The following is a 13,471-nucleotide window of genomic DNA, read 5'->3' on the forward strand; positions in this document are numbered from 1 at the left end:
CTTGTGTAAGGAAATGGTGATAACTTGTGTAAGTGATGAACATCATGGGTTACTATAGAAAGGATTTTGGTTCATCAAATTTTTTTTCTAGTATGTACATGTAAATATACTTTAAAATAATGGGTAAATTTGATAATGAAAAAATATGTAGTTTACTTAGAAAATTTTGCTCAAACTATACTTAAAGTTAATAATAAAAATACGACTCATTTTTATGTATAAAATAATTAAATCAAAGTTATAAGGTTAAAATAATAATTAGTAATGTTAGTTTAAGGAAGAAAGTTAAAACGTAACGTTTTACGAAACAGTGAATATAATAATAAAATTTTACTTTTCGTACTATAAATAGTAAAATAATATTTAGTGCTTATAAAGATTTTAAACAAAATAATATTTTTTTAAGTTTAATATTTGAAAGAAATTACAAAATCGGAAAAGGTTTAGGAATTAAAGAAATTACAAAATCGGAAAACGTTTTACAAAGGATTAGAGATTTGAATTGAAACTTCGGAATAATTAATCGGAAGATTATGATTAAGAATTTTGAGTCTGGTACACATATGACTATATTTTAATTTATAGATTAAGAACACAATACAAATTATTAGTGATTAGTGAAAATAGTAACCAAAAAGTAAATGAGACAAATAGGAAGAATAAGAAGGATAGGAAGGAGTACTAAATAAAAGGAACAAACAAAGATGATTTACAAACAAAGATAATTTAACATTAAAACCCAAAATTAATGAAGAACAACAAAAACCCTTAAAAAAATATCACCATTGCTTAATACCCCTGAAATGCTAGATGGCGAAATTACTAGGCGTAGCAGATTTGCTTCTCAACTGAAATGACATTAAACTGAAATTGAAACAATTATAGAAAGATATGTATCAAAAGAAGCAGACTAAGACAAATTTAATACTACTAATCACCAACCAATGCATCATCAAGAAGTATATGAATTGTTGTCATCCACAAATCCCTCAGAACTCACGATCAAGAATCACTGAAGTACATCAATATGCAATAACTAACTTAGAAAAATTAACCACATTCATGAATAGACAACAACTAAACCTCAAATCACCAAATTTTAATAGAAATAAAAGTGGGTAAATCAACAAAAATAAAATACAACAATTAAACACAAAAAATAGTAATAGATTATACTAAAACAAAAATTAAACCTCAAAACACCAAATTTTAATAGAAATAAAAGTGGGTAAACCAACAAAAATAAAATATAACAATTAAACATAAAAAATAGTAATTGATCATATATATTACCATTTGAAGCTAAAGAAAGATCTTGGCCATTGAAATTGACACGTGTCAACCGCTAAGCAAAAGAAAAAATACTATTCATTAAATCAAAAAATGAATTTTTCATCCTTGCTTTTTATATATAATAGATTCGAATGAAAATATTATAATGTCAACGTGTTGCAAAGATGCGAATGATACAATAGCAAAAGATAGAAAGTAGTAAGCAGCAACATCAACTTAAGACATGAAAACGTATTGAACGCTTATATGTTCAGCCATAAAGCTTTGCTAGGTAGTTCAAGAAACCAACCAATTCAAATGTAATATTAAATTTGTAAATCACCTACTTATTCAATGAAAAAGTATTAAATTATACCTTTGAACAACAAACATAGTCATCTTTTGAAACGAAGGTTGATGGCTCTTTAAAACAACTTGCAATAATTGCTAGACATCCATGTTGTACATCAAGTAATTGATAATTCAAGTAATCGATTTGAATAATTAATCTTTAATTAACAATTTAAATTAAATAAAATAATTTATTTTTACTTAACAATTCAAATAATCGAGAAGACTTGGATGACTTTCTTGTTTCAAGTGACAAAATCCAAGTCTTGGGAGTCTTCTTTTAAGTATTCTTATTGTAATGATGACCATTAACAACGGAATTACCGAATAGGGTAAATAACAACAGATTGAATTGTGTAGATAATGTTAAAAGAGAGTATTAATGTGTGAATGAGATCAAAAGAAGATAAAATAGAGTCTAATTTTAAATAAAGTCAACAAGATTACGCATAATAAGTGGAACAACCCAAAATAAAAATTAATGCAAATTAAGAGCAAGGAGTAGCCTTCATGCTAGAATAAAACAAATATTTGAAATGCTCAAAACATAGAAGTTTTAGTGACTTTATTAAGTGTGTTGTTTCATTTTTAAATAGAAATAATGTAAAATATTTTTAAAATGCATATATACATTAAATGCATGGATTATATTTAAGAAAGTGTATGAGGTCACAGTTAAGATTGAAAATGTAGTAAGTTCCATCAAACAGACTAAAGTAATACGTAGTAATTCTAACAAACTACACATGAGACGGATTGAAATTCGGAAGGAGTATAATTATTAATTAGAGAGAAAAATGCAATTTTAAAGCATGTGTTATAAAGAGCATGTGAAAGAAAAGGAAAAACTTCTTTCTTAGATAAAACTTTATATTTAAATTATAAGAAATAAAAATGAAAAAGACAGATAAGTCATATAAGATGGTATATTGACCACTTAATAGAGTAAATCTCTTATCTGTTGTTCCAAAAATGAGTATATCTAACCCGACCAACAAATATGGCTAGGTTCCATGCTCATTAAACTTGAAGGATATTTACATATACACCAAAAATAAGTACTAGAATTTGCTTTAGCTAGTAATTTAAGCAATAGATTTCACAAGCTGAGGATACATTAACAAACATTGAAAAAGGTTCTCCATAGTCAACAAACACGAGGAGATTGCCTATGAGATGACAATGGGGATGCTGAGAGTCAAATGGACAGGTGTATGGTGGTTTCTTATTGGAGATCTCATGGGGCTCGATACGTTCGTTAAGCCTCCGTCGGAGCTTTTATTAGAGGTTTTAAGGTCTTGAAGCTTCTCGAGTTCCTCCAATACCTTAGACATTTTAGGCCTTGATCTTAGTTATGGATTAAGACACAATAAAGCAAGTGTAGCAACAGTGAACGCGACTTTTTTGGGATATTGACGTTCCAGTTTAGATAACCGTTATTCAGAATACCTTTCTTCGATCTCCCAAATATGGCTTTTCCCAGTCAACCATGCTCTACTCTACTGTCAAGTGCACATCGTCCAGTTAATAGTTCTAGTAATACAACCCCGTAACTATAGACATTACTGTTAGCAGAAAGGCGATATGGTGAAAAAGGTTGATTAATTAGTATCGAGCTATATTTATATAAACTATACAACCAACACCAACATTTTTTTATATCCCATCTTCCCCAACTTTGATACACTGATCTACTACTCCCTCAGGTAATAAAATTTTTTTATTTCATTTACTTTTTACCCAATTTTCAAGCACATGTTCAAACCTCAATATTTATGAATACATTTTATGAAAAATTATAAAGTTAAATGAAGATGAAACCAACAATACCTGACTATATTTTAACTCATATATATCCATGTAAAAACATGTTCAAGTTTATGTCTCCATAAATGGAATATTCTAGATAGGACAAACTTTCAAAATCGAAGGAAGCACCATTTTTGTCCGTAAGAGTCATTTAACAGCTAGAAGTGGTAAGCTCAAAAAATATCCCCGCTTGGCCATTCACAATCATCAAACACCAAAACTTTAATTAACATTTGAAAATGAATCAATTTCAGGCCAATCTTTGACGAAGAGCTCACAATATAGGTGCATGTTGTCTGGATAATTTAAAAAATTTGACATATATAGACAATAAAGAAAAGACAATGTGATCATATAGGCAGTTGTTGCACCTATAGCTACATACTCTGGTGCTGCATAGCCCTGAGTGCCCATGACCTGAGTTGACACATAAGTTTGATCTCTTGTAGGTCCTGCCTTTGCCAAATAAAAATCAGATAGATTGGATTTAAACTCCTGCAAGCATCAGAAGAGGTATCAGAATACTACAAGGAATGGACTCCAAACGTACTGCATCTAACAAGATATTGGAAGCCTTAAAGTCATGAAAGATGACTTGTGGTTCAGCATCATACAAAAAAGAGAGTCCTTTGGCCAATTTCAACTTTAATCCTTATTGCCCAAGAGACTGGCAACGGCCCCCCTGCAAAAAATTAAAATTTAAACATAACCAATATGCAAATTAGATGGTAACACAATTGGTCTGGAACAAACACAACAAACATACCAATGTCAAAGCCTTAATAAAATATTGGGGTTCGCTGCATGAACCAATGCATCATTTCTAGTGGTCGTCCACGTGAATTCTTTTTCTCCATTCATTTCAACTTTTTACCATCTCAAAAAAATAAGTGTAAATCTTTTATATTCTTTTCCACTGCCGGATATTCCTCGCCCTCTTTTTAAGTTCCCCGAGTTCCAAAATAAAAGGCAACATGAAAAAAAAACTATACCAAAATCACAAGACCAACATATAACCTAAAGTCAAATAAGATACAGACCAACAAATCAGGTAGGTTGTTGATCTTAAATGACAAGGAAAATATGAAAGATTTAGAGCATTTGCTAGATTTTAATGCCACACATGTATTCAAATTCAACACACACGTGTAAACTCTCAAAGATGAGGGAAGTATACTTTAAGCTACTGAAACAAAATATAACAAAACTACTCAACCAAGTCAATTTTCAGGGGATTGCAATACCAACATATACAAGTTCATTTATTTTCAAGGTTGTTCAAATTATCACTAAATAAACAAATTAATGTAAAAATTCATGTAAGCTAAAGTGAACTCAAGAAAAAGAAAACTCGCACTAAAATGAAGCTACTTACGTCTGAATAAATGATTCTGAAGGCTTCCCTTGGGCATAAACTCATATACCAAAAGTGGATTTTCACCATCAAGACAATATCCAATAAGCTTCACCAAGTTAGGATGATGTAGTTGGCCAAGATAGTTTACTTCTGTCTGCATCAATTAAGCTACAAGTAAACATGCTTAGAAATCTGTATAAAAAGGGAACACATAGTAAAGGCCGCAGACCAACTTTTAATACTCCTGAAGCTAATAACAAAAGAATTTTAAGCTTTTAAGCGGGTATTAAAAAAGAAAAGGGTTTAAGATAGTTTAAACCATAAATATGAATTAAGAGTGTTATGAATGGTAGTGTGTGACTTGAGTGCACATTAAAGGGTTGAATTCATGAGTGTGACTCTTGGATGATGGTAACTAAATGGATGTAATTATGTGTGGAGTATTCATGAAAAATTATGGCTGTTAATGAAGATTAATGAAGAAAATGAAAGGGTTTGATTTATTGTATGCTAGATCAAATTCTGACAGAGGAAGCAGTAAGGTCGCTCGACCTACCCGCTCGACCGAGCGAGTCATTTTTGGTAGGTCGAGCGGTCAGACAGAATGCCCCAGTTTTGGCTGATACTCGCTCGACCGAGCGAGCTCTCTGATCCGGTCGAGCGGATCCTCTGATATGCATGGGATGCTTGTTTTTGACCTTTCAAATCCTTAGAGTTATTTCATAGTATTCATTACTCAATATTAACTATGTATTCAAGTGAGCTATTCATATTTATGTACCTAGTACTATAAATAGAGCTCATACTCACACATCAAACACATCAAACACAACCCCTAAGCCAAACACATAGCCTATTGTTTATATCTCTTTCTCAATTGTAATTCTTCATTAAGAAGTGTTGTTTGTATTCTTTTGATATAATATAAACAGAATCTACACACCACGGAGGATGTAGCCATCATTGGGTGAACCTCCTTAAATTCTTGTGTCCTTTTGATTAGCTTACATTGTCAAACATTGTTTTGTTCATAGTTGTTTGTATTGTTCTTAGCATCGTAACGGTTTTGGCAATCGTTTTCAATTGGTATCAGAGCCAAGTAGTTTTTACGGTGTTTTAGAAGTTGTTATTTGAGAATCATGACTACAATGAAGCTCGACATAGAGAAGTTTGATAGAAATGTAAATTTTGGCTTATGGCAAGTCAAAATGAGAGCCATTTTGATCCAAAATGGTGTGCATAAGGCCATTGATGGTGTAGATAAGATGCCGGAAGGAATGTCCGCATCGAGATGGGAAGAGATAGGCACTAAGGCATTATCGGCAATTCAATTATGCCTTTCCAATGAAGTTCTAAGAGAGGTTGTTAAAGAAACAACAACCAAGAGTATATGGGAGAAGTTGGAATCACTCTACATGGCCAAGAGTGTTACCAATAGGCTACTTTTGAAAAGTAGACTCTACGATTTACGCTTGGAGGAAGGTAAACCTTTGAAACCTCACTTAGATGAGTTTTATTTCATTGTTATGGATTTGCAAAACATTGATGTCAATCTTGATGATGAAGACTTGGCAATTTATCTTTTATGTTCTCTACCCCCTTCTTATAAAAATTTTAGAGAAATTCTACTTTATGGTAGAGATAATTTGAGTAGTGATGATGTGAAGAGTGCCTTATCACAAAGGGACCTTATTGATTCACAATTATCACAAAAGTCACAAAGCAATGCTAGTGATGGTTTGTTTGTGAGAGGGAGGTCACAAGAGAAAGGTTCCACTAGTGGGAGTGAAAACAAGGGTAAAGGGAGGTCCAAGTCCATTAGGCCAAATAAAAATAAAACTTGTAATTATTGCAAGCTTAAGGGCCACATCAAGAAGGATTGTTGGAAGCTTAAAAAGAAAAATGAGGAAGAGGCTACGGAAGGAACTAGCAATGCTAATGCTAGTTATGTGAATGATAGTGATGATGGTGATGTTCTTGTTGCCACTCATGAGTACAAAGATAATAATGAATGGATTCTTGATTCGGGGTGCACATTCCACATGACTCCCAACAAAACTTTCTTCCATACTTTTAAAAGTGTTGATGGGGAAATGTTACCATGGGAAACAACACTACTTATAAGGTTGTTGGGATTGGGAGCATTAGAGTAAAAATGTTTGATGGGATTGTGAGGACCTTAACCGATGTAAGGTATGTCCCGGGGTTGAAAAAGAATCTTTTGTCTTTGGGTACTCTTGATAAGATCGGGTGTAGAATCACTTGTGAAGGTGGAGTTATGAAGGTTGCCAAAGGCTCACTAGTTGTGATGAACGGGAAAACGTTTCCACAAGCACAATGTCCGATCATGACACCAAACTTTGGCACTTGAGGCTTGGTCACATGGGCGAAAGAGGTATGTTTGAACTCTCTAAACAAGGTTTATTTGATGGGAAGAAATTTGGGAACCTTGGTTTTTGTGAACATTGTGTTTATGGGAAACACAAGAGAGTTAGTTTCAAACCCGTCGTTCACAACACTAAGGGAATTTTAGATTATGTCCATTCCGATTTGTGGGGGCCTTCTCGAATGCCCTCCCTTAGTGGTTGTAGTTACATGTTGACCTTTATTGATGATTTCTCTAGGAAAGTTTGGTGTTATTTTGTAAAACATAAAAATGAAGTGTTTGATGTCTTCTTGGAATGGAAGAAGATGATTGAAAAGAAAACCGGTAGGAGCATCAAGACCTTAAGAACCGACAATGGTCTTGAATTTGTTGATAATAAATTTCTCAAATATTGTTCTAATGAAGGCATTGTTAGACATAGAACTTGTGCAGGACGTCCTCAACAAAATGGTGTTGCGGAGAGGATGAATAAAACATTGTTAGAGAGGGCTAGATGCATGCTAAATCAAGCAAATTTGGGGAAGCAATTTTGGGCCGAAGCGGTGGCTACGGCATGTTACTTGATCAACCGTTCACCTCATACCGCCTTAAAATTCAAGTCGCCACAAGAAGTGTGGTACAACACTCCGGTAAACTATTCTAGTCTTAGAATCTTTGGTTGTCCAGCTTATATTCATGTAAATGATGGTAAGTTAGAACCTAGGGCTAGAAAAGGTATTTTTGTGGGATATGGAGTGGGTGTAAAGGGGTATAGGGTGTGGTGTAATGAATCAAAGAAAATAATTGTTTCTAGAGATGTTGTTTTTGATGAAAATAGCATGCTTGTATCTAGTGTTGAAAAATCTTTTGATAATGATGTAAATGATGATGCACAAGTGGAGGCTCAACCTTCTAATATTGATGATGAGAAAAATTATGATGATGTTCAACAAAGGTCTCCTCCTTTGTCCACAACTAGGCAAAGAAGGAAGATCGTGGCTCCAAGGAGGTATATTGAAGAGTGTGATTATGTTGTTTATGCTCTCAACATTGCTAGCGAAGTCGAAGGGTTAAATGAACCAAGTACGTACAAGGAGGCTATGGCCTCAAATAACTCAAGCAAGTGGTTGATTGCTATGAAGCAAGAGATGGAGTCTCTTGCAAAGAATGGAACTTGGGATATCGTTGTTGCACCAAAAAAAAAGAAAATTGTGGGGTGCAAGTGGATATTCAAGAGGAAGGAGGGTCCTTCTAGTGATATTCCTCCCATCTACAAAGCAAGGGTAGTTGCAAAGGGATACTCTCAAATTGAGGGTGTTGATTTTCATGAGGTTTTCTCACCGGTGGTGAAACACTCTTCTATAAGGGCATTTCTTGCTTTGGTGGCGATGGAGGATTTGGAGTTACATCAATTGGATGTAAAAACGGCTTTTCTTCACGGTGAGCTTGAAGAAGAAATCTTTATGAAGCAACCGGAAGGTTTTGAGGTAGCCGGTAAGGAGAATCATGTGTGTAGATTGAAGAGGTCATTGTATGGGTTGAAGCAATATCCAAGGCAATGGTACAAAAGGTTTGATTCCTTTATGATTTCACATGATTTTATTAGAAGTTCTTATGATAGTTGTGTCTATTTTAAGAAGTTTGAAGATGGGTCTTTGTTATATTTGCTCTTATATGTTGATGACATGCTAGTAGCATGTAGTTCTTTGTTCAAGGTGGAGAACTTGATAGAGTTGCTTTCAAGTGAATTTGATATAAAAGATCTTGGTGAAGCCAAGAAGATTCTTGGGATGGAGATTTTGAGAGATCGGGCTAAGGGTATCCTATACCTTAGTCAAAGGAAATACATTGAGAAAGTTGTGCAACGTTTCTCTATGGATGATGCTAAAGGTGTGTCTACTCCTCTTGCTTCTCATTTCAAATTATCCAAGAATTTGTGTCCACAAACAAAGGAGGATGAAGAGCAAATGGTAAGAATTCCATACACTAGTGCCGTTGGTAGCGTTATGTATGCTATGGTATGTTCTAGACCCGACATTGCTCATGCGGTGATTTTGGTGAGTAGATATATGTCTAATCCGGGGAAGGGACATTGGGAGGCGCTAAAGTAGTTATTGAGGTATTTGAAAGTTACTTCTAATGTTTGTCTCATGTATAGGAAGAATGCAAGCAAGCTAACCGGGTTTTGTGACTCGGATTATGGTGGTGATCTAGATAATAGAAAGTTCACAAGTGGGTTCGTGTTCACTTTGGGTGGTTCGGCGATAAGTTGGCAATCATCGCTGCAAGATGTGGTTGCTCTCTCTACAACCGAAGCGGAGTACATAGCCGTGGCCGAGTCATTCAAAGAGGCAAAGTGGCTTAAAGGTCTTGTTGGTGAAATGTGCAATAAGGTGTGTGAGGTAAGTGTGCATTGTGATAGTCAAAGTGCAATTCATTTGGGTAGAAATAAAAATACATTTCATAGAAGGTCCAAGCACATTGATATTAAGTATAATTTCATCCGGGATGAAGTTGAGCACAAAAGGGTGTTATTGAAGAAGATTGACACTACGGAAAATCCGGCCGACATGATGACAAAGTCATTACCTACTACCAAGTTTGAATTATGTGTTGACTTGGTAGGTTTAGCTCCTTGCTTGAAATAATGCCCTCTTGGGCATTTTGAGGTGTGTATGTTTTTATTATGAAGTGGATTGATGAATGTTTTGACTTGGGTGAACTCAAGTCAAGGTGGACATTGTTATGAATGGTAGTGTGTGACTTGAGTGCACATTAAAGGGTTGAATTCATGAGTGTGACTCTTGGATGATGGTAACTAAATGGATGTAATTATGTGTGGAGTATTCATGAAGAATTATGGCTGTTAATGAAGATTAATGAAGAAAATGAAAGGGTTTGATTTATTGTATGCTAGATCAAATTCTGACAGAGGAAGCAGTAAGGTCGCTCGACCTACCCGCTCGACCGAGCGAGTCATTTTTGGTAGGTCGAGTGGTCAGACAGAATGCCCCAGTTTTGGCTGATACTCGCTCGACCGAGCGAGCTCTCTGATCCGGTCGAGCGGATCCTCTGATATGCATGGGATGCTTGTTTTTGACCTTTCAAATCCTTAGAGTTATTTCATAGTATTCATTACTCAATATTAACTATGTATTCAAGTGAGCTATTCATATTCATGTACCTAGTACTATAAATAGAGCTCATACTCACACATCAAACACATCAAACACAACCCCTAAGCCAAACACATAGCCTATTGTTTATATCTCTTTCTCAATTGTAATTCTTCATTAAGAAGTGTTGTTTGTATTCTTTTGATATAATATAAACAGAATCTACACACCACGGAGGACGTAGCCATCATTGGGTGAACCTCCTTAAATCCTTGTGTCCTTTTGATTAGCTTACATTGTCAAACATTGTTTTGTTCATTGTTGTTTGTATTGTTCTTAGCATCGTAACGGTTTTGGCAATTGTTTTCAAAGAGATCGAAGATAATTTGCGCACATTTGATACATACTTAAGAAATTAGCTTTTTTTTTACTCTAACAACATACTTGTTGATACAGACTGAAAACGATGATGTATTAGCGTTCGAACAATGTGTTTCAAACTCCAATATTGCCAAGATCGAGTGTATGAGGTTTTGTGAGAAACAAATTACGCAACAATGATATCGATGTTTGTAGGAGAAAGTAAAGCAATAAAACGACACAAAAAATTTAACGAGGTTCACCCAACTTAGGCTACGTCCTCCGGTGTGTAGTATCTCTTATATTATCAAAGGAGTTCAAAGAACTCTCAAATATGGAGAATTACAATAGAGAAGAGATATAGGCTAGTGTTTGGCTTGGGGTGTATTTTGTGGATTATGCTCGGGTAATAATTAAAATTTTCTCGAACTGTTATGGGTAATTGCTCAACTTTGAGTTTTACCTCTAAAGTTTACGTTACTTGTTACTATTCATAACCGCGTTACGAATTAACAAGTTTCTAATCATCGTAGAAATTTTTCAAATTACTACCATCACTAATTATATAATTATTAACAAACAAATATATATACAAAAAAATTAGGCGCTAAAAACGACTAATGAAATCTCATAATAATATGACTGTGTTAGATACAATATCAATTATGCATGCTTTAGGTGTTGAAAGTTAGAAATGGTTATAATTACAAAATCCACACATTGGAAAATAAAGATTAGACAGATTAGCCATTTTGCGAAGACAACTAGAAGTTCCTCCTGAACTTATGCATGCAACACATTAAATTGTATCTCATAGTATGATTGATCTCAATGTTCTTCCACAACCAAAAGTTTGAAATTAACTATCAATATGAAACAAGTATTTTTTGTAGACACGGATTAACACCATTATGTTTGGATCACAAGGGTTGTCTAACATTATGTGAAGAAGACAATTTTGTATAGGGAAACATTGGGTAAAGTATTGACACAATGTAAGATACTTCTATCTAAACATAAACCATTCTTTTATCATGTGTTAATCACAATCATCTTATGCAAACCTCTCCAATTAGTCATTGAGGTGGTTTTATAAAAAACACAATCTTGTTAAACATCATTCATCATTCCAAGTTTCACTTATGTACTTGTTCAGAAAAGTTTTATAAAAAAGTTATTGTTATGGTAACATTTAAATTTATTTATTTAATAATGGTCGTTGTGAAACTACCTAGTTACCCTTTGACTTGCCGTTGACCTTGACTCTTAGTCAAGGGGCTTTTCTAACATCCTGTTCAGTTTGATTGACCGACAAGTAACTAACTTCCTTAAACCCTAAAATAACTACCCACTATTATCCATCACAACTATGATGACCTACTCTCTCCTAGAAATAACTCCCTCTCCACCATTATAAATAGAGGCAGCCAGCATCATTTACCCACCTAAGAAAAAATACCATACCGAAACTCTGCCAAAATCTCTAATCATCTTCTTCATCAGAACACCAGAATATAAACAACCAATATTCTGATATCTACATTCTTGCGTTCAATTTATTATCGTTCATTCATCGATCTCTCATCTCCGATCTGACTTGAGCGTCGGAGTGGTTTTCCGGAAGATCACTCCCTTGGGCAAGGCTAGCGCGCGTGTTGTGTTGCAGGACTTCAGGTCACTGCCACGGAAGAGTCAGATCTCACTTCCAGTTCGTTGACCGTTGACTTCGATAACACTTCCACTTCAAGTATCTCAAGTATGTTTTACACTTCCTCTTTTCATTACCGAAACATATATATATATATATATATATATATATATATATATATATATATATATATATATATATATATATACATGTATATATATATATATATATACATGTATATATATATATATATATATATATATATATATATATATATATACATATATATATATATATACATATATATATATATATATATATATATATATACATATATATATATATATACATATATATATATATATATATATATATATATATATATATATATATATATATATACATATTGTCATGGTATCATTTATCTAACTTATTTATTTGTTTAAAATTATTAATGTCATTTTACCTTAATGACCTTTGACTTTCCATATTGACTTTGACCTTCATTCAATGGGCCTTTGTCTGAATTCCTTCCTCCCTTGAAAGGCCCAAAAGTTGTTTACCTCACAATACCCTAACTTCCTTCCAGCAAAATAACTTCCCACTCTCCCTCATTGCTTGGCTATCCTTCTTCCAAGGCTGGTAACTTCCCATTGCTCCCATGATCTTCAACCTCTCCTTTCTGAAGTAACTTCCTTCCCCACCATTATAAATAGAGACAACCATCAGAGAGAGAGGTGGGCATCTGAAAATAATCCTCATAAGCATCCTTGCTCATACTCCACTTCATTAGCCTACCAACATTCCAATAACATCATCCACTGCATCTTCTCGTATTCATTCTGTAATCACTTACTCCATATTCTCATATCCACGTTCTAACTTGAGCGTCGGAGGGGTTTTCCGAGAGATCACCCCCGGAAAAGGCTAACGTGTTGTTTTGCAGGAATTCAAGTCGCTTCCTTCCACGAATCGTCACTCCCGATAACACTTCTACTAACGGTATTTCGAGTGTTTCCCACTTCCTCGTTTCATAACCGAAACAGTTTGGCGCCGTCTGTGGGGAGTGAATAAGAAGTCATGGCTCCTAGGAAAAATCCGACTCAAACCGCCACCGTGCACAGCACAGATACAGACACTTCCGCAGGTCACGCTAATAATCAAGCCGTGACTCGTCGTGATCTGGACATGCT

The 13,471-nt window shown here is 34.4% G+C and overlaps 1 pseudogene; it reads right to left on the minus strand.

Moving 5' to 3' along the window:
* Window positions 1-806: 806 nt before the first annotated feature.
* Window positions 807-13,139, minus strand: LOC130798909 (probable serine/threonine-protein kinase PBL3; annotated as a pseudogene).
* Window positions 13,140-13,471: the final 332 nt, after the last annotated feature.

The sequence above is a fragment of the Amaranthus tricolor genome, chromosome 13, assembly GCF_026212465.1.
Source record: "Amaranthus tricolor cultivar Red isolate AtriRed21 chromosome 13, ASM2621246v1, whole genome shotgun sequence".
Taxonomy (NCBI): domain Eukaryota; kingdom Viridiplantae; phylum Streptophyta; class Magnoliopsida; order Caryophyllales; family Amaranthaceae; genus Amaranthus; species Amaranthus tricolor.